The sequence below is a fragment of the Prionailurus viverrinus genome, unplaced genomic scaffold (genome assembly GCF_022837055.1).
Source record: "Prionailurus viverrinus isolate Anna unplaced genomic scaffold, UM_Priviv_1.0 scaffold_53, whole genome shotgun sequence".
In the NCBI taxonomy this organism is placed as follows: Eukaryota; Metazoa; Chordata; class Mammalia; order Carnivora; family Felidae; genus Prionailurus; species Prionailurus viverrinus.
Genome location: NW_025927616.1, coordinates 2,052,317 through 2,075,813, shown reverse-complemented (window position 1 = coordinate 2,075,813; position 23,497 = coordinate 2,052,317). Strand labels below are relative to the sequence as shown.

The window sequence follows — 23,497 nt, the reverse complement described above, 5'->3', positions numbered from 1 at the left end:
CCAACAGGCCGCACTAACTCGCCAGCCGCGGGAGTGAGCGGCCTTGGGGGTGAAGCCTCCGGCCCCGGTCAAGCCATCAGATGACTGTAGCTCGGGCTCCTCTCCTGGCGACAGCCTCCCGAGAGACCCGGAGCTAGAAACAGCCAGACCTGAACTCCCACACACAATGTGAAGCATAAGCAAGATGTATTGGGGTTTTTTTTAGTTTTGTTGTCGTTTATTTTGAGAGACAAAGAGAGTGAGTGGGGGAGGGTCAGAGAGAGAGAGAGAGAGAGAGAGAGGCTTCATACTATCAGTGTGGAGCCAGACGTGGCACTTGAACTCACAAACCATGCGATCATGACCTGAACTGAAATCAAGAGTCAGACGCTTACCTGACAGAGCCCCCCCAGGCGCCCCAAGATGTGTTGTTTTTAAGTCACTTGAGTCTTAGGGTAATTTGTTACCCAGCAGTAGGTAACCAATAAAACTCCTTAAAAGCTGAGTGTCCTTTGGGAAGTCACCTGAGTTTTCTGAGCCTCAGTTTCCCCTGAGTTAAAATGTTAAACGGTGTTGCCCCCTTGATTGTCCACCCCTCCCACGAACACACGCTGGGTCCTTGAAGGACAAGGCCTCCCTCTGGTCAAGGCGGTCCTGCCTGCGCGGTGGCCCCATCACCCCGATGGCAGGGACACATTTGCCGTGTGGCTGGGAGCTGGAACCTTCCGCCGGGCATGCCGAGCTGGGTGGGCCTCCACAGACCGGGCTGGCGTGCGGGGCCCCGGGGATGGAGGGGGCTTGGCCCTCGGTATCTTTTGGATCCTTTCCAATTCCGAACCACGTGACTGTGTCATCTACACAAGTAAATAAGTGAGTCAAATTCTTATCAAGAGTGAGGCGTGCAAAACCAAAATGAATCACAACAGAGTCACATACTGTTCAAAACAAAACAAAACAAGAAGGGGCTCCTGGGGTTGAGGCCCGTGGGTTGAGCGTCCGACTCTTGATTTGGGCTCAGGTCATGATCTCACGGTTCGTGAGTTCACGCCCCGTGTCGGGATCGGTGCTGACAGGTGGGAGCCTGCAGCCTGCTTTGCATTCTGTGTCTCCCTCCCTCGGCCCGTCCCCCACTCACATTCTCACGCGTGTTCTCTCTCTCAAAATAAATTTTAAAAAGAAAAGACAAAACTGAGCAGGGAGCAGGAGCCACACTCCACAGGATTCTTCCTATCAAGCCAATGAACGCCCAAAATCCAACAATGACCATGGCAAGGGGAGGGCCCGGAACCCAGACCTGGTACCATGTATTATCTAAAATGTCCACTGGGGGGCGCCTGGGTGGCTCACTCGGTTGAGCGTCCAGCTCTTGGTTTGGGCTCAGGGCATAATCTCACAGTTCATGGGTTCGAGCCCCGCTTGGGGCTCTGCGCTGATAGCGTGGATTCTGCTTGGGATTCTCTCTCTCTCTCTCTCTCTCTCTCTCTCTCTCTCTCTCTGCTCCTCCCCCACTGCGCTGTCTCTGTCTCAAAATAAATAAACTGAAAATGTCCGTTTGTAGGACCGCCTCTCCATTTCGGGTCAGGTCATGATCTCACCGCTGGTGGGTTCAAACCCCGCCATCAGACTCCGCAATGACAGTGCAGACAGAGCCTGCTTGGGATTCTCTCTCTCTGCCCCCCACCCCCCACTTGCGCTCAAGCTCTCCCTCTTTCTCTCTCTCAAAAGAAATAAACTTTAAAATGTCCGTTTGTAAAAAAAAAAAAAAAAAGTATTCGTAACATGACAGAAAATAAAATGTCCATTTCTCAATTAAAAAAAAAAAAAAAGTGTGAGACGTGCAAAGAAACAGGCAAGTTTGACCCGTATTCTGAAAAAAGGGAGGGAGTAGAAACTCACCGAGGGACGCAGGTGTTGGACTTTGTCCCTCTCCTTCTCTCCCTTGCCCAGTGCCAACTTCCAGGGATCTGGCCGCGTGTCCACCCCTGAGGCTGTCCACCTTAGGGGACCAGGGATTGGGAAGGCTATAATGACACGCCAGGTGGAAATTACCTCCTTGGATGAGGATCAGTCCCCAGAAAAATAGAAGGGTCATCGACTCCAGTCCAGGTTGTATATTAAAAAAAAAAAAAAAAAAAAAAGGCATTTTAAGAATTTATTTGAGCAAAAATCGTTTGGCCTGGCCCAGCACCAAGCAGGAAGTGGTGAGGAGGGCTCGGCCAGGAGCCAGGGGCAGGACTTAAATAGAGAAAGTGCAGAGCAGAGAAAGGAAATGGTGCACTTGGCCATAGCCTAAGCCCCCCGCTTTGTGATCCTGTCTCCATCTTGGATATTGGGACCTTGAGGCATTTACAGACTAGGATTTTGGTTTGCTCAGGTGGGCCCCAGGGGATTGCTGCCACATCAGTCTCGTGGCCTCCTTGTTTAATTAAATGGAACAGTGGATACCCCAAAGGTGTCTGTCCTCTTTGCATCAGTGGGAGGGGGAAACACAACACCCCAAAATACACCACCTCGGTCCGGTCCGTGGGTTATTTAGAGCCCAAGGCAATCAGAACCCAGCAACCCAAGAAAAACCTTTACCCTGGGGCCGCTGGGGCGGCTCAGTCGGTTAAGCGTCCGACTTGGGCTCAGGTCACCATCTAGAGGTTCGTGAGTTCGAGCCCCACGTCGGGCTCTGTGCTGACAGCTCGGAGCCTGCAGCCGCCTTCGGATTGTGTCTCCTTCTCTCTCTGCCCCTCCCCCACTTGTGGCCTCTCTCAAAAATAAATAAATGTAAACAAAAAATTATTATTATTATTATTTTTTTAAATAAACCGCGCTCCAAGAAATGGCTGTCGGGGCTCCCTTCTTTCCTTCCCTCAGTCCCTCTGACTCTGTTCTTGCCCATGGTCACGTCTGGGCTTTGCGGCCACAGGACAAGGGCGGGAGCCCCGCGCCGCTCAGGGTGGGCCCTGTGCGACAGGCAGTTCCAGACTTACAAGGAGAAGACAAAAGAACCAGGGACAAGAAAAGTAAAAGGTATTGAAATAGGCTCAGCTACTTTGGGGTTTTCCTTTGTATTTATTTTTAGCAAGGATTGTGTGCCTAACTCTGCATTAAAATAGCTGATGCTACCAAAAGTGAAGGCAGCTGGTGGGCCCGGGCCACCCAAGTGGGGAGTGGGCATTTGTGTCGCGGACCCCCCCTCCCCCCACCCCCACGGGCCGCTCTGGTAGCATGAATGCAAACAGAAGCAGGGCCCTTTGGGTCCAGCTCAGGGCAGCGGGGGAAGCTCCCGGAGGCAGCCATGCTTGAGGACTTAAGCTTCCAGAAAGCCTCCTCAGCTGACTGCAGCCAGCAGAGGGCTGAGATTCCCCCCACTGATCACCAGGCCCCGCGTCCCAGGGAGACAGATGCGACAGCCGGCTCTCCGTGCTCCATCAGGGGGCTTTAAGTATTGTTCCTGCGAGGGCGCGTCCGGGAGGACTTTCTGGCTGGCAGGTCCCACCTGAAAACGCCCGGATGTGTTCCATCCTCCTCCGGCCACCTGGGAGACACACGGGTGGCGGAGGAGGCGGGGAGGGGGAGGGGACCCTGGCGACGAGAGTAAGAAGGCTCACGAGCCAAACTTCCTTTGGCCCAAGTTTCCAAGTGTGGCCCTGGAGTGGTGACCCACCTCCACGCCGAGCTGGACAGAGTCCCTGAGCAGGTGGGGGCCGATACCCCGGAGCGGAAAGGTTGCCCTTGTGTCCACGGCTGCCTTCACAATACTGGGGAAGAGAGGGACGCCTGGGGAGCTCGGTCGGTTAAGGCTCCGACTTTGGCTCCGGTCATGGTCTCATGGGTTCGAGCCCCGCGTGGGGTCTGTGCTGACAGCTCAGAGCCCGGAGCCTGCTTCGGATCCTGTGTCTCCCTCTTTCTCTGTTCCTCCCCTGCTGACGCTCTGTCTCTCAAAGGCGAATAAACGTTTAAAAAAGAGAGAAAGAAAATACTGGGGAAGAGACAGTGCCATGTGGCTGTGCGTGTCCCTTAGCATTTGTCAGGAACCCACGACTCCAGAGGCAGCTGTCAACCGCTTCCGATCTCATCTACACATGCACCTGAGGGATGTTAAGAACAAATTTTCTTTGGCGAAGTGATTGATGCGCCGGGGGGGGGGGGGGGGGGCGGTGTGTGATGGGCGCCGCGCAGGCCTCTCTGCGGCGCCCGAAGGGGATCGACGACACCCGGCAGGCTCCCAGGTGCCGCGTGCGGGCCGGCAGCTTCCCGCGGTGCCCCTTTGGGGGCCGATTCCGTTGGCCGCTACGACAGGATCAATCCTGTTACGCCTGCTTCCAAGGGACCGCGTCGCGCGAGACACGTGTCAGAAACCTGGGCCCTCGCTTGGGCGGCGGCGCCGTGACCTCAGACAGCGTGCCGAACTTCTCTGAGCTCCATTGTCCCCCTCTGCAGACTGGAGCTGACGCTGAGCTTGCAAGGTGGCGGCGAGAAGCACGCAAGTTTCAAAGGTCAAGCGGCTGCCGCAGCGTCTTCCCGCCCCGTGGCTGCACCAAGGTCGCGGCGGGCGTCCGGACCTCGGGGCCTCCAGGTCGCCCCCGCCCGGGAAGGGGTCCCACCGCCACCCCGCCCGCTAATCGCCCAAAGGTGGCGGCCCGACCACCCCGCCCCGCTCCCGAGAACCCGCACCGACGGGGACGGTCCCGGGAGGCGCCAGGACTGCGCCCCGCCCCCCGCGCAGAGAGCAGCTGCCAGGAACTCGAGTATTAATAGGAGCAAACTTCCTGGAAAGATTTTCTGGTCCCAGACGGAGGCCCCGCCCCCCTCCGCCAGCGCAAATAAATACCGGCCGCGGGGTGGGGGTGGGGGTGGGGGGGTCGGCGGCCGCGAGCAGGGAAGCCCCGCGCGGCTCGCAGGTGCCCGGGAAGGGGCGCCTCTTTGTGCGCCCCGCGGGGGCGCGCCCGCCCTCCGCGCACGGCCCCGCGCCCTGCGCGCCCCCGCGCCCTCCCCCGCGCTCGCCTCCCCCCGCCTCCGAGGCCTCCCCGCGCCGGCGCCCTTCCCGGCCGAGCGCCCGCCTTCTCGGCGCGGCCCTGCGCGCCCCCGCGCCCTCGCGCGCGCCTCCGCGGCCTCCACGCGCCTCTTTTGCGGCCCCGCGGGCGGGACGGAGGACGGAGCGGGGGGAGGGCCGCCTGGGCCCTGGGCCCACCGGGGCCCGGGGTCCGCGGCTCCTCCTCCCGGGACAAAGCCCGGCCCGCCCGCCGGGCCGTGCGTCGTTCAGGGTCCTCGACACCCCCCCCCCCCCCCCACCTGGCGTTGAAAGCCGCGCTCTGTTGCTTCCGAGTTTCCGGATCCGCATCCGGATCTGCCGGGACCCCCTGGGCCCGGAGGCGGTCGCCGCCCCCGCCTTCCCCGCAGCCCCTTCGCCCGCAGCCCCGCCGCCCGCCCGCACGCAGAGGGCAGTTCCGGCGCGCGAGGCCTCCCCGCCTCCAGGCCTCGGCAGGTAGCAGCCGCCCCCGGGTTTGCGCCAGGGCTTTCCCCGCCTGCGACTCCATCCGTTCGTTCAAAATGTGTATGCGGGGCCTCAGAGGTTCCAGGGCACCGTTCCGGGCACTGGGGATCGAGCGGAGGTTGTGATGGCAGAGACAGACTAGCCTCAGTGGAATGCGCCACATGTTGGCGACGAGGGCTAGGGGGACAGCAGCAGGGAAGGGGGGGGTAGGAAGTGTGCTCACAGGAGAGGTGGCTTTCAGGTAGGTGACTGGGAAGGCGACGGTGGAGTTTGAGGACAGGCCTGAAGGAGGCAGTCATGCAGAGAGAGACACGTGGTGGCCCACCGCGCTCCAGAACCGCGGGGGGGGGGGGGGGGGGAGAGGTGGAGGGGGGGCAGTGTGGCGGGAGCAGCAGGAGCTGGGGGGGGAGGGGCACCAGGGCAGGGTCACGCGCTGGATGGCCTTGTGGGCCACCAATGACTCTCTCCTGGGGGAGTTGGGAGCCCTGCAGGCTCGTGAGCGGAGGGGGGCACAAGTGTGACTTCTTTTCCAGGCAGCGTTCTGAGTGGGGAACAGACGGCAGGAACCGCGCCCGGAGCTGCCGGCCCAGACGGAAGGTCCTCAGAACAAATCCCAATCCCAGGAGAGCCAAGGAGGGTGACAGGGACAGGAGAAGTGGTCGGTGGGATTCTGGAAGTCTCTCGAAGGGCTTACGGCCGCGCCAGATAGGAGGTAGGAGAGAGGGAAGGGAGTCCAGGAGCACTACGGTTTGGGCCTCAGCAACCGGAAGAGAGTCGTTGTCATTAACTGGGTCGGGGAAAACGCCTTGCTAGTTGTGGGAGCCCGGTTTGAACAGGCCGGGCCGAGGCACCCGTTAGACATCCAGGCGCAGGGGTGAGCAGACACCGGTCCGACGGGTCTGCAGTGCGGAGATGCGCGGGCCGGACATAAATACGGGAGGTCACCGCACAGCCCTCCTGGCGTTGACAGCCACAGTTTGCTGGGATTATCTAGCTCCGCGCTGTGGCCTGCGGGAGCCACCAGCCCCGTGTGGCTACTGAGCACTTGAAATTAGTGGAGGGACGCCTGGAGGCCCAGTCGGTTAGGCCTCCGACTTCGGCTCAGGTCACGGTCTCACGGTTCAGGGGTTCGAGCCCCGCGTCGGGCTCTGTGCTGACAGCCTGGAGCCTGGATTCCATGTCTCCCTCTCTCTGCCCCTCCCGCACGCGTTCTCTGTCTCTCAAAAATAAATATACATTAAAAAAAAAAAAAAAAAGCGTTTCCAATGAGGGGCGCCTGGCTGGCTCAGTTGCAAGAACACTCCTGACCTCGGGGTGGTGAGTTTGAGCCCCGGCCTTGGTGTCGAGATTACGAAAAATAAATTTAAAAAGTCCAGTGAAAATTTAGTGTCCACATTGAGAGACGCTGCAGGTGTTCAATGCAAACTGGATTTCGAAGGTTTAGTACAAGAAAGTAAAGTATCTCAATAATTTTTACATCGAATACCAGGTGCCCCTAGGGTTAATGTAGTCTTAAAATCAATCTCACCGTTTCCTTTTTACGTTTCCAACCTGGTTCCTAGAAAATTGATTTTATTTTAGATTCTATTTTGAGAGAGAGAGGGGGGGGGCACAGGTGGGGAAGAGGAGCGGGAGAGAGAGAATCTTAAAGCAGGCTTCTCGGAGCCCTGCTCGGGGCTCCATCCCGTCACCCGCCATCATGACATGAGCTGAAGTCGGGAGTCAGACGCTTAACCGACCACCCAGGCGCCCCTAGAAAATGCTAAAGGACACATGCGGTTCATATTAGGCTTGCGTTGGACAGTGTCCATCTAGGGAGGGACTTGGAGAGAGAAGGGGTCCACGGACTGACTGAGCCACGGACCCCCCATAGCACAGCCAGTCAGAGGGAGGGAAAGCCTGCAGGAGCGGGGAGCCGGGTGGGAAGGCGGGCAGGTGTGGCGTCCCACAACCCCCTGAGAGGGTGTCGCCAGGAGGACGGAGTGAGCGTCCTGTCCCTTGTCGCAAGGTCGACGATGAGGACTGAGCACGTGGTCCAGCGGCCACGAGGTCACTGCTGAGGTGGCAAGAGCCTTGCTGGAGGGGCCAGGAGGGGAGCCCAGGGTGCGGCCAGGAGGAAGGGGGAGGCGCAGGCACGCACCGCAGAGTTTCAGAGTTTCAGAGTTTCGCTGTAAAGGGAGAGGAGCGGGTAGCTGGGAGGGAGGTGAGCTGGAAAGCGCTCCTGTGGCCCGAGAAGTGGGAGAAATGGTGGCACTGTCCCTGCCGCCCGAGGTGACCGGTGGAGAGGGGACAGCGGCTGGAGTCACGTCCTTGAGGGGACAGAGAGCAGAGGCCTTCCGTGGGGCGTGAAGCGTCCACAGGACCTAGGGCGAGGCAGCGAGCTGGGGCGTGGGGCCTGGCAGTGGCCGGGCGGGTGGCCGGATGGGTGGGTGTCCGGATGGGTGGCCCGGCCGCTGGGTAGTGCTGTTCCAGTGCTGCCGGAAGCCACCCGATTTGCCCCTAGGTGGGTGTGCCCCCCCCCCCCCGAATCCTGCCCGCCTTTGTTTCTCCTCTGAGATTTGAGTCATCTCTACATCCAGTGTGGGGCTCGAACTCACAACTCAGCTCAAGAGCGGTCTCCAGCGACTGAGCTGGGCGAGGAGAGCTCATCTCTTTGACTACAAAACAGGGAAGTAGCCAGGGGAGAAGGAAGTGGCATTTCTCCTTTGCTTCCTGTGCACCCCAGGGCGCCCCTCCCTCCCCCTTTCTCCTCTCCCCTCTCTCTCCCTTCCTCCTCCCCTCCCCCTCCTTTCCTCCTCCTTCTTCCCCCTCCCCTCCCTTCCCTTCCCTTCCCCTCTCCCCTCCCCCATTCGGGCAGAGCTGGCCCCGCCCCCAGAGTGACTTCCTCTTCTCGGGCTGTGGGCGGGGCCTGGCGCCCCACTGGACACAAGGAACTTGGTCCTTCCCATCCGCCTTCGGGGAGCGTGCTGGGGAGGGGTGCGCCTTCGGGGAGCGTGCTGGGGAGGGGTGCGGCTGGCAGTCCTCCAGGTGAGGATCTGTGCACCCCAACGGGCGCCGCCCTCGCCGAGCCTGGAGCCCCTGCCTCGCGCCTCACTGGCCACCCGCCGTCCTACGACCCTGGGTCCCGGGGCGCCGAGCAGAGCCCAGCGCGGTGCCCGGTGCCCGGTGGTCGGTAACGAAAGGAAGCTGGGACTTGGGAAGAAGCGGCGCCTTAACCCAGCACCGGCCTGCATGGTGGGCAGAGTCCCCCTGAGGGTGCCCTGCGCTCGCCCACCCCCAGGGTCCTGGAAGAGTGGGACTGGGGCGAGGGCAAGGCTTGGAGAGATCCGTGTGGGCACTTTTCCTAAATGGATCTGACCTCCGACCCCTTTAAAATGCTTGTTAATAACACCCGAGGCCGTGAATGTCCTAGGGAGGATGCGCTCTCTGGGAATTTCTCCCCAGGGGCTCGTTTCAGCCAGCTCAGGGGCCCCGGATGCACCTGCTCAGGGGCTGTGCCTCTACCCTCCCGGCTTGCAACGCACCCGCTTCAAGGGTGGGCAGTTACCGGAGGACCAGGAGGGCCTTCGGGTGAGCCCGCTCCTCCTAGGTCCCCTGGCCTGGGCCGGGGGCCTGCCTCTGAGGCCACATCTACCCAAAACACCGGCCCCACCCTCCAGGGTGGACCCGGGGTCACCTCCCCTCAGCCGTGGGCTGCTCTATTGACTGCAAGGTCGCACACACGTTAGGGGTGGGAATTACACCCATCTGGCAGAAAGATTCTTCTCTTTCGAGTGGCGCTGCAGGACTCTCGGGTGCTGTTTAGTCATTGCCCACCCGAGCGGGGAGTGACGCATTTGTAAGCCTTGTGCCAACACGGGCAGGGCATCACTGCCAATGGAATACCGAGTCCCAAAGGCCTCCCTGAGACTCATAAAGTGAGTCCACGGGGAACAGCGACTGAATCTGCAGAGAGATGATTCGCACAGAACGTTTTAGGGGACCGTTGATTAGCACGCAGGATCGTCCTGCGTGTGGAAGTCAGTGAATGAAAAGTTTATCTGACGGGCAGGCTGTGTTTCAGGAAGACGCGGCTCGTGCGACACGACGTCAACTTGAACGGAGTTACGAGTGTCTATGACTTTGCGTAAAAAGTCGGGAGGCAGGGACTCCAGGATGGGATGGCAGCCGCACGGTTACAGGAACCCGGGCTTCACCATTTAATTCTCATTTAATTCTTCACCGTTCTCGAGGCTGCCTCGTGACACAAGATGGCTGCTGGCGCTCTGACCCTTGCCTCTCAGTTCCCCATCGGCCCCAGCAGGTGCCGGGAAGGAGCCCCGGGAGGGAAGCCGCCAGCGCAGTGTGGCCACTCACAGCGTCCCCGAATGTCGTCCACCGCAAGGTGACCTGTGCTGGGTGTCTGCAGCAGAGAGAGAGCGCAGTGGTTCCTGGCGGGCTCCCTGAGCCCGAAGCCCGCATTTCTGTCCAGCGGCCAGGCAGGGGGAGGGAAGGGAGGCCAGGGCCTCTCCTGGAGCCGAGTCCCGCCTTGTGCTGGACGGCCTTCCGAGAAGAGTCTCTCTGGGACGGTGTCACAAGTTCCTGGCGGTGTCCGAGCATCTGGACACGCTGAGGGTCACTGAACCGACGGGCGGACAGGTCCTGAGGCTCGTCCTTGCCGCCCCGCCCTCAGGAGGCAGACAAGCCTAAGGTTCACCTGGGTTGCAGAGTCTCGGGGATGCGACTCGTTTTCCAGGGGGTGAAATGAGCCTCGTTTCTTGGTGTTCCTGTGAGTTTTACTGAGTCCAGGAAAGATCTGAGACACCGTAGGTCACCAGCCTCTCCGTCTGTGTGTGGGGGTGGCGGAGGGTGGAGGGAGTTTCCCCAGTCGGCTCTCTGGAGACGGGGCCTTGCTGCGGTCTCTGACCGCAGCAGTTTCGAGAAGCAGTGTTTCCTCTGGGTGTCCCCCAGGGAGCCCCTGCAGCACGTCAAAGAACAGCGCACCTCCCAGGGCACCAGCTGCCCAGGAAGGCGCGGCCTTGTGGAGTCAGGAACCTGGACCCCAGGATCAGAGGAGGGTCGCCATTTCTTGAGCACCCACCGTGTCTGTTCTAGACACTTGACATCTTTTTAAAAAATCTTTTATTTAGTTATTTTGAGAGGGAGACAGAGAGAGCTAGAGACTGAGCAGGGGAGGGGCCGAGAGAGGGAGAGACAGGATCCCAAGCAGGCTCTACGCCATTAGCGCAGACCCCCATGTGGGGCTAGAACTCTCGAACCGTGAGATCGTGCCCTGGGCCGAAACCAAGAGCCGGACACTTCACTGACTGAGCCCCCCCCCCCTGGCACCCCGACATCTAGTTCTTTAATAATAACTTTATCGGGGCGCCTGGGTGGGTCAGTCGGTTGCCCGGCCGACTCCTGACTTCAGGTCATGATCTCACAGTTTGTGGGTTGGAGCCTCGCATCGGGCTCTGGGCTATGGATGCGGAGCCTGCTTGGGATTCTCTCTTGTCTCCCTCTGTCTCTGCCCCTCCCCTGCTCAGCCTCTCTCTCTCTCTCTCAAAATAAAAATAATAATAGTAATCACTTTATCGAGTCGTATTTTCCATGTTGTCTGATTCACTCATTTCGAGGATACACCCCAACCGATTTTTACTAGATCGCCCGGCTGCGCGCCCGACACGGTGGGTGGGTTTGTAGAGCGCGTCTGCAGCACAGATAAGATCCCTCACGCCCCTTCTCTGTCGCTCCTGCTTTCTTCCTGCCCCAGACAAGCACTCATCTATTTTCTGTCTCTATAGATTTGTCTTTTCCGGACATTTCACATAAATCAATTCTACGATGTGCTGTCTCTCACGTCTGGCTTCTTTCCGGTGCAGAATGTTTCCAAGGCACATCGTGGCACAGCGTGGTGTCATTCCTGCTTCTCGCTGGGGAGCCCGGCTGGCCCCCGCTCCGCCTACCCATCCAACCAGTTGACGGTGTTTCCAGTTTTTGACTCTTGAGTAACGCTGCTAAGAACGTCTGTGTGTAGACAGTTCCACTGTGTTGTATTTCTAACCCTCCCGATCCTGTGTCCTGGGTATGATCGTCCTTGCTTTGTGGATGAGGACACTGACGATGACAGAGACTCGGTGACGCATCCACGGGCACACGGCTGCCATATTTTATCCGTTCTAGGGAGTCCCTTTCCCCCCCTTATTCTTCTGTTTCTGAAACCGGGATGCATCTTACGGTCAGGGCCTTGTCATAGCTATTTTGCAGCTTGTCCCCCTGGGGGACGTGGCTCGTGAAATGTTAGTATGTTTTGCAGTCAAGGGTTTGGGGGTTTGTTGAGATGTCGCACTAAGGGTCACGCTGAGCCAGGATTCTTGGTGGCAAGTGACAGAAATGCAACTTGGGGAGGAATGCACTAGCCCGAGAGTCGGGCAGGAGCCTGGGAACAGGTGGGGGAGGAGCTCCGGGGACTCGGCACCGTAGGGTCTCTGTCCATCTGTCATCTCTGCTCGGCCTTGACAACAGGCTCTCTTGTTCCCCCGTAGGGCAGCCAGCCCCTCTTTAGAGTCCTGCGATTAGGTCCCCTGCCAACTCCTCTTCCTGCCTTTGTGGGTGGATCGTAGGGAAGGACTCTGATTGGCCCTGCCTGGGCCACGTGTCCCTCTCTGGCCCAATCACTCAGGCGTGGGGAATGGGGTCCTCCACACGGCCCCACTCAGTGCCACTGCAGACCGCACAGACTGAGGGGTCTTTCGAAAGACTAACCGAAGCGTATGGTTCATTTATTGTGTTGCGAGGTAATGTTCTCAAGAGGTTAATTACACCTCCCAGAACTATGTTGTTTGAAGGATTTAATAAAGCAGTGAAATATGCACGTAACACGCGAGGTGCAATTATGCTTAAGCTGCTCATCAAGTAGAGATTTGTTTGCAGACAGTTCCCTAATAGAAACAGGAAAGAATCGTGTAGGATTGGCCACGTTGGGTTTAAGCCCCACGGCACCGGCTCCTCGGTGTTTACCGAGCCCTTTGAACCGCGGACCGTGGCCTCCGCGTCTCCCCCGAAGGATCGGGCGCCCTCCCGCGTCGGCCCTGTGCCTCTCCTTCCTGTATCTGGACTGCCCTTGGCCCCCACTTCCGTCTCCCCGGTTCTGGCCTTCGATTTCGGCCTCTGTCTCCGCAGGGCCCTTGCTCACGGCTCCTTCTGAAGGCTCTCTCTCCGCCTTCCGATCTCCCGCGGCCCCCTCGGTGGCACCTGCTACGCGGGGCTCCTCACAGCAGGTGAGTGTCCAGCTATGTTTCCTGCCTGTGTGTTTCCTGTCCCGTGTTAAGGAAGCAGACGGGCTCTCCTGTGCCCTGCGTCTCAGCGAGGGTCAGCTCACCCGGCTTGAGACACTCACTTCCGGTATTACTTGGGTGGAGGCTAAGCCGGGGTAACTGAGAAACCCCGAGACAGCGACTCAGGCAAGATCGCGGTTTCTTTCCGTCCCAGGCACCGACGCGGGGAGAGCAGAGCGGCTCAGGACGGCTCCGCTGCTGTCGTCCTTCAGGGACCGCGGTCTCCTGGGTGCCGTGGTCCCTCCACCCCCTGGAGGGGTCGTAAGGTCAGCCCATCTGTGTCCCAGCCCGCGTGCGGGCACGCGCCCCAGGCCTGACGTCCGCAGACGCGTTACATCCGCTCACACCCCGTCGTCTGGGACGGAAGCAGGCAGATGTAGCTCGCTCCCAGGGATGCGGCCCAATGTGGTCCCGCCGCCCGGGCTAACCTGAACTGGGCCACGTGACTATAGAGGAGGGGAGAGGGTACTGGGGACACACCTGGCAAGGTAGTGAGTTACCACCTTGTCCTTTCTGGCCTTAGCTGGGTGCCCCGGTGGGGGGCGGGGGGGGACACGTTGTGAGGCCCGCAGGAGAGAGCCGGGGACAGAAGAGGGGTCCTGCTGTGGTTGCCTGTTCCTGCAGAATGAACGCCCCAGGACTTAGCGTCAAGTTATTTTGCTCACAAATCTGCTATTTGGGCAGGGTTTGCCGGGGACAGCTGGTCTCTCCTCTGTGGCATCGGCTTGGGCCTGGATTCAAAGGCTGGGGGCGGAATCACCGAGAGGACGGCTCGATCACACGCTGCTTGTTGGCTGGGACCTCAGCTGCACCTGTGGCCACGCACCTGCACGTGAACCTGCCACGGGGCTGCTGGGATTTCTCCCCGCCTGGGGCCTGGGCCCCGCGAGCAAGCGTCCTTCCCTGGAGAATAAGTATGTAAACTTTTAAGTTTTTAAATTTTATTTATTTTGAGAGAGACAGAGACAGCGTGAGTGGTGGAGGGGTAGAGAGAGGGAGAGAGAGAATCCCAAGCAGGCTCCATGCCACCAGCGCAGGGCCGGATGCGGTGCTCGATCGCACAAACCATGAGATCGGGACCCGAGCAGAAATCAAGAGTCAGAAGCTTAACCGACTGAGCCACGCGGGAGCCCCCAAAATAGAACCTTAAAAAAAATAAAGAAAAAAAACCCCAAATAATTAAAAGACCTAAAGACTAAAATGACCTAAAAGATAAAGAGACCCGTTCGTGCGTAGTTACCCTAGAGAGATGAAAATTTATATTCACGCAAAACCTGTACAGAAATGCTCACGGAAACTTCTGGAAGTCCCCGAAGACCGGCGACGTATGGTCAACCACGGTCAGGATCAGATGGTCCTTCTTCTGACTCAGCCTCAGAAGGTCAACGGTAGCCCAGCGCTCCGTCAGGTACGCACGTCACCTCCCCACGGGGGCATCTCATTGTCTCACATCGTCACAAGATGGGGGAGGAACACAGGACAATAAGATATTCTGAAAGCGAGAGAGAGAAAGAGAAACCGTTTGCACATACCTGTTATTACAATACATTGTAATAATCGTTCTGTTTGATCATTGGTTACTGTTGTTCACCCCTCGCTGTGCTTAGTTTAGAAATTAAACCTCCTCGGAGGTGTGTGTGTACCAGTCTGGGTGGGGCTCAGAGCCAGCTGCGGTCTCAGGCGTCCCCCGGGGGTGTTGGCAGGCGTGCCCCAAGGATAAGGGGCCGGGGACGGCTGTCTGCAAATTCAAAAACCGAAATGCAATTGTGCTTTCCAACAAGTGATGCCAGAACAGCTGGACATCCGCATGCAAAAAAGGGGACGCGAGACACAGACCTTCCAGCCTTCACCAAAGCGAACTCTCACGGGATCCCAGGCCGAAATGTACAATATGGGACTAAAATTCCCAGAAGTTACCCTTAGGAGCATGTCTAGCTGACCTTGGGTCTGGGGACGACTTTTTATTTTATTTTTTAGTATTTTTAAATGTTTTTAATGTTTGTTTATTTATTTATTTTTGAGAGTGAGAGACAGAGTGTGAGCGGGGGAGGGGCCGAGAGAGAGGGGGACACAGAATCCGAAGCAGGCTCGGGGCTCCGAGCTGTCGGCACAGAGCCCGACATGAGGCTCGAACCCACCAACTGTGGGATCGTGACCTGAGCCGAAGTCTGACGCTTAACTGACCAGCCAGCCAGGCGCCCCTTGGTGACGACTTTTTAGCTGCAGCATCCAAGACGTGACCCATGAAAGAAATAATTGAGAAGCCAGACTTCATTAAAGTTAAAACCTTCTGCTCTGGGACAGAGATGCTATCAAGTGAACGAGAAGAGAAACCCCAGATGGGGAGAAAATATTTGCAAAAAAGATGCATCTGATGACATTAAAAAAAAAAATCAATGCTTCCTAGTATAAATGCTCTGGAATTTAGCAGAGAGACTATAATTTGGGAATAGGATCTGGTGGGACTTCCTCATAATCATGTGCCGTGCATTCCTACCTAATAATTACTTCTCTATTTCTCGACTGGAGGTCTTTCAATAAATAAGAATTTATCAAGGGGCGCCTGGGTGGCTCAGTCGGTTAAGTGTCTGACTTTGGCTCAGGTCATAATCTCGGAGTTCGGGAGTTCGAGGTTCGAGCCCCGCGTCGGGCTCTGCGCTGATCTCTGCTTGGGAGCCTGTCTCTCCCTCTCTCTCTGCCCCTCCCCCCTCTCAAAATACATAAATATTAAAAAAAAACAATAATGATGGTGGACCCACAGCATGTACAGCCCAAGCATGAACCCGAAACTGCGGCCTTCAGGCGATTGCGATGTGTCAGCACAGGGTCACTGACTGTAGCAAATGTCCCACTCTGGTGGGGGGGGGGGTTGACAGTGGGCTGAACTATGCAGCAAATGACCGAGGCCGTGCCTGTGTGGGGCAGGGCTGTGGGGGAACCCTGCGTACATTTTGCTTAATTTTGCCGGGAGCCTAAAACTACTCAAAAATGTAAAGCCTAGGGGCGCCTGGGTGGGTAAGACGGTTAAGCGTCTCAGTTCAGGTCTTGATCTCAGGGTCCTGAGTTCAAGCCCTGCGCTGGGCTTTGTGCTGAGCAGTGAAACCAACTTTAGACAGATAGATAGGTGATTGATAGATGATAGATAGATGATAGAGAAATGAAAACAAAGCCTATTGGGGGTACCTGGCTGGCTCAGCGGGTGGGGTATGAGACTCCTGATTTCGGGGTCATGAGTTCGAGCCCCATGTTGGGTGCAGAGCTTACGTAAAAATGAATAAGTAAGAAAGCCCGTTGAAAACAACTAAAAAATAAATAATTAGATAAAAAAACATCGTGGCAGTGTATTAACTTAATAACTGAGCAGTGCAGAGGTGGAGAGGGCTTCCAGAGGTTTCTGACGTCACCAGGGCCCTGGCTACTTCTCTCTGCCCCTCTCTCATTCTTCGCACTTCTGTTAGCTTGCTTCCCACGCCGACGTCCCTCGCGCGGAGCAGGGCTCACTTCTGTACGCAAGGGCATCCTGATGGAGAAAGAATGTTTTTACCCTAACACTTTATTTTTTTAACGTTTATTCATTTTGAGAGGGAGAACATGGGCAGGGGAGGGGCAGAGAGAGAATCCTAAGCAGGCTCTGCACTGTCAGTGTGGAGCCTGACGTGGGGCTCGAACCTACAAAACCGTGAGATCGTGACCTGAGCTGAAACCAAGAGTCAGATGCTCAACCGACTGAGCCCCCCACCCCGGGTGCCCCAAGTCCTGGAATTCTTATGGGACGTGTTTAGTTTAAATGCCTCCTCGTGACCCGTTTCCTTGGTTGAGAGATGACAATGTGCCCCCAGCTTCACCTGCGGTCACTTAGAGACAGCTTCAGGCTGGGTTTGATTTAGGGGCGCAGCTCTCCCTTTTGGGGCCTGGTTTGTTGCTGTTGCTGTTTTCTGCCTCGAATCTGGTTTCGACACTCGTAACTTTCCTCCGAAAGCTGGCTCCCTCTCATGGTCAAGGCGAATTCGTCAGCGCCTCTTCTTTGGCCGTGGGGTGGGGGGCTGTGTACGTGTGTGGGGGCACCTGTGGAATCTGTCTCCAAAGAGGGAGAAATCCTCGTTTTCTCAGAAGGTCCCATCGGGGGCGCCTGGCTGGCCGGGTGGGTGGAGCGTGCGACTCTTGGTCTCGGGGTTGTGAGTTCGAGCCCCACGCTGCGCGTGGAGATTACTTAAAAATAAAATCTGAAATGCAAAAGTTCCCATCAAATATCCTCTCCACTGTCATCGGCTCCAAATGAGTCACACAGGCCCCTGCCCCGAGCCCGAGACTGTGCCGACGTGGGGACTGTGTGGGCAACGTTGGCCCCGAGCCTCGATGTCCACCTCCAGAGCCTGGACACAAGGCAGCTTTCCGCTGGGGGCGAGGGGACAATGGGTCCTGAGGGAGAGACCCCACGGTCACCTAAAGAAGGCCACCGGGAAGGGTCTCCCACACCTACTGCCGTGTAAGAAACCCCCCAAACTTGGTGGCACAAAACAACCATTTGTCTTGAAGGCAGATGGTTCCTGCGGGGCGGGAGTTTTCAAAAAGAAAAAAACAAACCCACGGTTTGAGTTTGAGCCCCGCGGCCGGCTCTGTGCTGATGGCTCAGAGCCTGGAGCCTGCTTCGGATTCTTTGTCTCCTTCTCTGTCCCTCCCCTGCTCACGCTCTGTCTCTGTCTCTCTCAAAAATAAACATTAAATTAAAAAAGAATTTTTTTAGAACAAACCCACAGTGAGGCCGCTTGTTTTTACCCCGAGATGGCTGGGGCTCCGGGCTGGGGGTGACCTGGGTCCCGTAAGCCTCTGTCGCTTACGCCTGGTCCCAGAAGAGGGCTCTCCTGGGGCCTGGTCACTTCAGGGGCGTCAGATTGCCTACCCGGTGCCTCGGGCTCTCACAAGGTGCACCTGGCGTCACTGTCCGTGGCACAGAGTCACTTCTGTGGCTTTCCGCTGACTACAGGGGAGCCGTGGGTCCATCCAGGTTCAGGGGGATGGTAACTAGACCCCCCCTCCCCCGATGTGGGACTGGCATTAGTTCTAGAAGAACCTAGGGTGGCCCATCTGCCATAACAGCCGAAATCAAAGTTCTGCCCACCTTGGTGGCCAAGGGCTCAGAGTCAGATTTCAGCTGGTTCCAAGAAACAAGAACTGAAAAGTGCGGTCAAACAGCTGTGCCCGTCCTGCCCCTCCTCGCCCCTGCGAGCGTGTCCCCAGGGGGGACTGCAGGGCCCTGGGTATTTCAGGGAGCGTTCAGATGGAAAGTTCTTATTTTCAATCAAGTATTTGTTTTACTTACACACAAGGAGAAATACAATCAGTCCATCCCAGACGCCACTGCTAAGGGTGAGGTTGCGATCATGCAGGTAAAAAATTGGGGGTCGTTGTAAAGATATACAGGAGGCGAGAGTTTCGAGTGAGGACCAGAGCAAGCGAGAAGGTTCTGCGGCCAGGGCAGGGGGCGGGGCAAGGTCCTCTTCTGTTTGGACCCGGTGATAGCAGATCCGATAATCCTCAGGCCTGGGGGCGCCTTGGGGAGGGGTGGGGTGGGGAGGCTCAGTCGGTTGAGCATCTGACTCTCGATCTCGGCTTAGGTCATGATCTCACAGTTCGTGGGTTCGAGCCTCACATCAGGCTCTGTGCTGATGGCGCAGAGCCTGCCTGGGTTTCTCTCTCTCTTTCTCTCCTTCAAAATAAATAAACTTAAAAGAAAAGAAAAGAAGAGAAAAAAGAAAAGAAAAGAAAAGAAAAGAAAAAAGAAAAAAAAAGAAAAGAAAAGAAAAGAAAATTCCTGTAATCAGCTGAGAGGGAAAGAATTCGGGTGTAGTTTACGGATGGTTCCGCAGGAATGGGCAGCAAGGGGACAGCGGCAGCCCTCCAGCCCTCGTCCGGGGAAGCCCTGGCGGAAGGCGGTGACGGGGATCCTGCCCCGGGGACAGCGCTCCGAGGCACATTTGTCTGGACTGAGAGACGGCCAGAAGTGTGGATCCGCACAGGTCCGCTGGGGGGGGGGGGGGGGGGGGGGGAAGGGAGGGAGGGACTATGGTGGGCACTGGTGACAAGGAGGCCGGGGGAAGGACCCGACGGGTCTCTCCAAACGCACAAGGCATGTCAGGGTACCTGTGTCCCACGCGACTGCCCCCTGGAGGGTATCCACTGCCGAAGAGGCTCCTGACGGTGAGGAAACTCGTCCTCTGGGCATCAGTCAGCGTCTTGTCCCAGGGACGAGGCAACCGAGCGGCTGTGGTGGCAGGTGTGGGGCTCTGCGTGGCCTCCCCGCCCCAGTGCCGACGGGGCCACCTGCTGTCCCTTTGCCAGCGGCAGAGACCAACCACGCGGGGCCTGGCCAGCCTCCTAGCAGCAGGCTGATGACGCCGGTCCCTTCCCCTCGTGGAAGGGGCAGAGATTTGTCCCCCGCGGATTCTACCCAGATCCTGGACACGGAACTGTCCTTCCCACCCGGAAGGGGTCCCCCGGCACCACCACGCACGGGCCTGCCTCGCTCATATCCTAACCTTCCACGCGACACTGCTTCCGATCAAGGAAGTCGCTTCACATCCGAAGCGCAGCAGCAAAGGGGCCGATGTCCCTGGAATTAACTGGTTTCACCACACACTCATCACTCAGAAGCAGCTGGCCTGATAGACTGACCCAGTTGCGGGGCCTGTGGGGAGACACCACATTGAAGGGCTCCAGCGGAGGCTCTGAATCAGAGCCCACTGTGTCGTGCTGTCCCTCCCGCGGCCACAAAACTCGGGCCTGGGCAGGAGGGGGCGGGAGAGCCCCGGACACCCCACGCCTGGTCCCGAGACAGAAGCCACCCATGTGTCACAATGGACATTTATTTTAAAGGAGTCTTGGGATGCCTGGGGGGCGCTCCATGGGTTAAGCACCCGACTTTGGCTCAGGTCACGATCTCGCGGTCCGTGAGCTCGAGCCCCGCATCGGGCTCTGCGCTGACAGCTCGGAGCCTGGAGCCTGCTTGGGATTCTGGGTCTCCCTCTCTCTCTCTGCCCCTCCCCCGTTCATGCTCTGTCTCTCTCTGTCTCAAAAATAAATAAACATTAAAAAATTAAAAAAACAAAACCACAGGAGTGTTAAGCACGTAAGAAAAACTCGTTAGCTAGTAACCGAAAGGTAAGGAGAAAACCGTGAGGCCTCATGAAGGCAGCGACTGCTGGAAAAGGCCAGCCTCCCAGGGCTGCAGGAATTAGGAGAATGTGGAAACTTCTCACACAGGGACCTCCGAGAGGGCGCTGCTCTGTGGGCGCCCTGTGAGCCTGCTCTGTGAGCCTCGGCTGGGGGGTGGGCTCCTGAAAGGGGCCCCGTCCACGCGGGGCTAATGTCTCTGGGGATGCGGCCGTGTGACGAGGAGGCCAGACAGACTACGAACCGGGTTGAACACTTCAGACTGGGGGTGGCATGCCCGGGACCTGGAGGCCCAAGAAGGAACACGGGAGGCCCACGGGGGAGGAGTCCCCTTGGCCTCCTGCCCAGTGCTCCCAGTGGAGCCTGCTGGGGCAGCAGGAAAGCAGGAGGTTCGGACCCGGGCCGGGGCAGAGACGCCCAGGTATGGTCCCCATCGGTCCAGCCGGAAAGCCACCGCTCACCGGACCTGAGAGTGGGTCCGTGTCCGTCCTCAGCGGCCTCACAAAACCTACCGAGCATTTCACACCTTTCCTAGGTACCGTATCTGGAGTCATTCTCCAGCCCAAATTGAAGGCGGTCAAGGTTGCTTTGCAATTCTGACTCTGCCCCTTAATGGCTGTGTGATTGGGGCCTGTCATCTCACCACCGGCAGCTTCAGTGTCCCTGTCTCTGAAACAGGGGGGACAACGCTTATTTCCGGGGGGGGGGGGAGGGTGGCTGTGAGGGCAGCGTGAAAGCTTAGCACGGTGCTTGGCTCGTGGTGGAGAAGATATTCAAGAACATCTCTGTTCACCCCGAATACGAGGCCAAATCTCCCCCTGAAAGGGGTTTGTCAACCATTTTCAACATTAGGTTCCTGGGTCCCCGGAAATCTGGGTCTCAGCCATTGTTCTTTACTCCCCCCAGAGTGGGAAATACTTCCTTGGTGCCCCCCCCCCGCCCCCACCCCCTGCAGAGGGGAAGGGAGGGAGGCTCTGGGGAGATCCTGGGCTGAGATCCCCAAAGGGAGGAAGCACCTTCTGGCTGGATGTGCCCTCTCCTTGGAAAAATAGCTTGATTCTGTCTGGTTGGGGGGCGGGGAGGCAGTCTCTGATGTATAAAATGGTCCTGTTAAGACCTCTGGGCAAGGCTGCCTTGCAGGTGATGCTTGTGCTGGGGTCCCTTCCTCCGGCCTCCCCACGCCCTCTCCCCAGACAATGGGAGCTGAGCCTTTAAGGCGCCCTTGCCCTTGGGAGTTTCCACCGTGGGACTGCGGAAGGCCACCTATATACCCGTCCACCTTCCCTGTCCCCAAGACTTGGCTTCTCCAGGACTTGGGATTCCCTCCTCCCCAGGGGCAGCTCCGCAGGCCTTGGGGTGACCTCCCAACCGACCTCTTTGCCGCAACTCCGCAAGCCTGGTTCCTAAGTGAAATCTGATCCTGAGCCCGAGCGCGGCCGGGTGTTTCTCTCTGGTCCTGACCCGTGTAAGCCCTGCTCACCGTCGAGGCGGTCGGGAATGACACCCTGGCCAAGCGCTCAGTCCCAGCCCCTTCCCTCCCGCGTGTCCCCGTAGGACGAGCCTTCTCCCGACCGGGGACCTGGGGGCCGCCGGGTCATCCTCTGTTCCAGCTCCTAGCAGAGGCTGAGCCCAAGGCCGCGGCCTCGCGAATGACGAAGCCGAACCCGGAGCAAGCTGGGGGCTCCGCCGCCGCCGAAGAGATCATTCTCTCCCACCTGCTCGGGACGCGGCGAGCACTAAGCAGCTTTGTCTTCCGAGGGGCCGCGTGCCGGGCGCCCTCGGCAGGAGGCGCGGCATTCTCAGGGCCGCGGCTGCAGCTCGCGGGCCGGGGTCCCGAACCTGTGGCCGGAGGGGCTGCGGGGACAGCGAGCCCGCGTCCAGCTCCGGGCGGCCGAGGCCAACGGTCGCGGGGGAGACTCGCGCGGGGCGTGCTGCAGGGCGGAGCGCTAGGCGGGCGCGCAGCGGCCTGGACTCGGAGAGGCGTGATCAGGGGCGTGGCCTGGGACCCGGCGGGAGCGCGGGGGCGTGGTCTCGGAGGGCGTGGTCTGAGAGGGCGCGGCGAGACTCTCCAGGGGCGTGGTCTCGGGAGCTGCGCTTGGGAGGGGCCCGAGGACGCCCCGGAAGCTGGAGGGCGTGGTCAGGGAGGGCGCGGCGGGATCCCGAGGGGCGTGGACCCCGAGGGGCGTGGTCTGGGGACGGCCGCTGCAGCCCGCGGAGTGCGGGGGAGAGGCGAGGGGGCCTGGAGGAAGGCGGGGGCTGGCCCGCTCTGCTAGCTCGGTGGGGCGGTCTCCGGGACGCCTGAGGGAGGGGAAGAGGGGGGAGGGGAGACCACAGGGGAGGGGAGGAGAGAGCAGGGGAGATGAAAGCAGGGGAGGTGGCCAGGGAGTGGAGGGGCGGCCGCAGGGGAGGGCTGGGGAGCGGAGGGGAGGGCAGGGAAGGGGAGGAGAGGGGAGGGCAGGAGAAGGAGAGGGAGGTCCGAAGGGGCGGAGAGGGGAGGGCAGGGGAGGGAAGTCCGCAGGAGAGGGGAGGAAAGAGGAAGGCAGGGGGGGGCGCGCAGAGCAGGGGAGCGGAGGCCGCAAGCAGAGGTCGGGAGACGGTTGCAGAAGCGCTCAGACGGGGAAGAGCCCCCGGTGCGCCCTGCGAACGTGGGGGCGATGTGCGGGGCTGGAGGGCGTGGAGGGCCGGCGTCCCCGAGCGGAGGTGGACGGGACCCCGGGGACCCTGGCTGCGCGGAGCCCTTGTCGCGCGTCCTGTCGTGTCGTGTACGCACCCCGCACGGCCGCCCTCCGCTTCGGGCCCCGCCGGCACCCTCTCCAAGATCTCATCCGCTCACGACGCAAACCCAAAGAGGTGCCGTCCGGAACCCCAGGGTTCTTGTACCATGTGTCTTTTACGTCTTAAAAATGCTCGGTCCTGGGCGCCCGGCTGGATCGGTGGGTGGGGCGTGGGAGTCCTGATCTCCCGGTGGGGTGGTGAGTTCGCGCCCCGCCTTGCGGGTGGAGATTCCTCAAAAGAAAGAAACTTAAAAAAAAAACAAGAGGCTCACTCCTAATAAGCCCTATGAAATCTCCTCGTGCCTGTCCCCGTGGTCCCTGTGTTTCAGACTGGTAAACTGAGGCTGGTGGAGGTTACGTGTCCCGCCCGCGGGTATGGGCTAGGCCGCCTGCCTGTGCCGCAGTGCACGCGTTGCTGACAGCAAAAGGATGCCACCCGGGGGTCCAGACACGACGGCTCCCGCGAAGCGGAACCAGGGACGCGACGGAGACGCGGACCGGGCGGGGCTGGGGAGGTGGGGACGCTCTGAGCCCGGGTTCTGCCATCTCTGCGGCGCACACGGTGGCGCTCGGGCCCGAAGGTCCCCGGGAGAGCCAGGCGCGGTTAGGGCGAGCAGGTGTTCGGCGCTCCGTACGTCCTTCCCGCCGCTGTGACAAGTTGGGCGGCGGCGTCTGAGGCCTTGCTCCTGAGCGAGTGGTTGCCCTGTCCCAAGGTCCCCCTGGGGCTGGGGCGGTGAGCCGCCCGGCGGGCGTGTCCAGACCTTTCCAGGCCC

General features: G+C 59.1%; 2 long non-coding RNA genes across 4 annotated transcripts; one reads left to right on the top strand and one right to left on the bottom strand.

Annotated features, from left to right (window-relative positions):
• The first annotated feature begins 5,079 nt into the window (after positions 1 to 5,079).
• On the top strand, positions 5,080 to 19,260 carry LOC125159610 (uncharacterized). 3 transcript variants are annotated; one of them, XR_007149841.1, is made up of 8 exons: positions 5,080 to 5,455; positions 5,998 to 6,176; positions 12,626 to 12,723; positions 12,935 to 13,046; positions 13,465 to 13,694; positions 14,063 to 14,188; positions 18,648 to 18,797; positions 19,120 to 19,260. It is a non-coding gene; the product is annotated as an uncharacterized LOC125159610 (long non-coding RNA). The 3 variants fall into 3 exon arrangements; XR_007149840.1 differs by lacking the exons at positions 18,648 to 18,797; positions 19,120 to 19,260 and adding an exon at positions 14,562 to 14,861; XR_007149839.1 differs by lacking the exons at positions 18,648 to 18,797; positions 19,120 to 19,260 and having other exon boundaries at positions 14,063 to 14,861.
• LOC125159611 (uncharacterized) lies at positions 14,135 to 18,419 on the bottom strand. Its single transcript, XR_007149842.1, has 3 exons — positions 16,626 to 18,419; positions 16,130 to 16,300; positions 14,135 to 14,272 (listed from the first exon to the last, which is right to left on the bottom strand). It is a non-coding gene; the product is annotated as an uncharacterized LOC125159611 (long non-coding RNA).
• Positions 19,261 to 23,497: the final 4,237 nt, after the last annotated feature.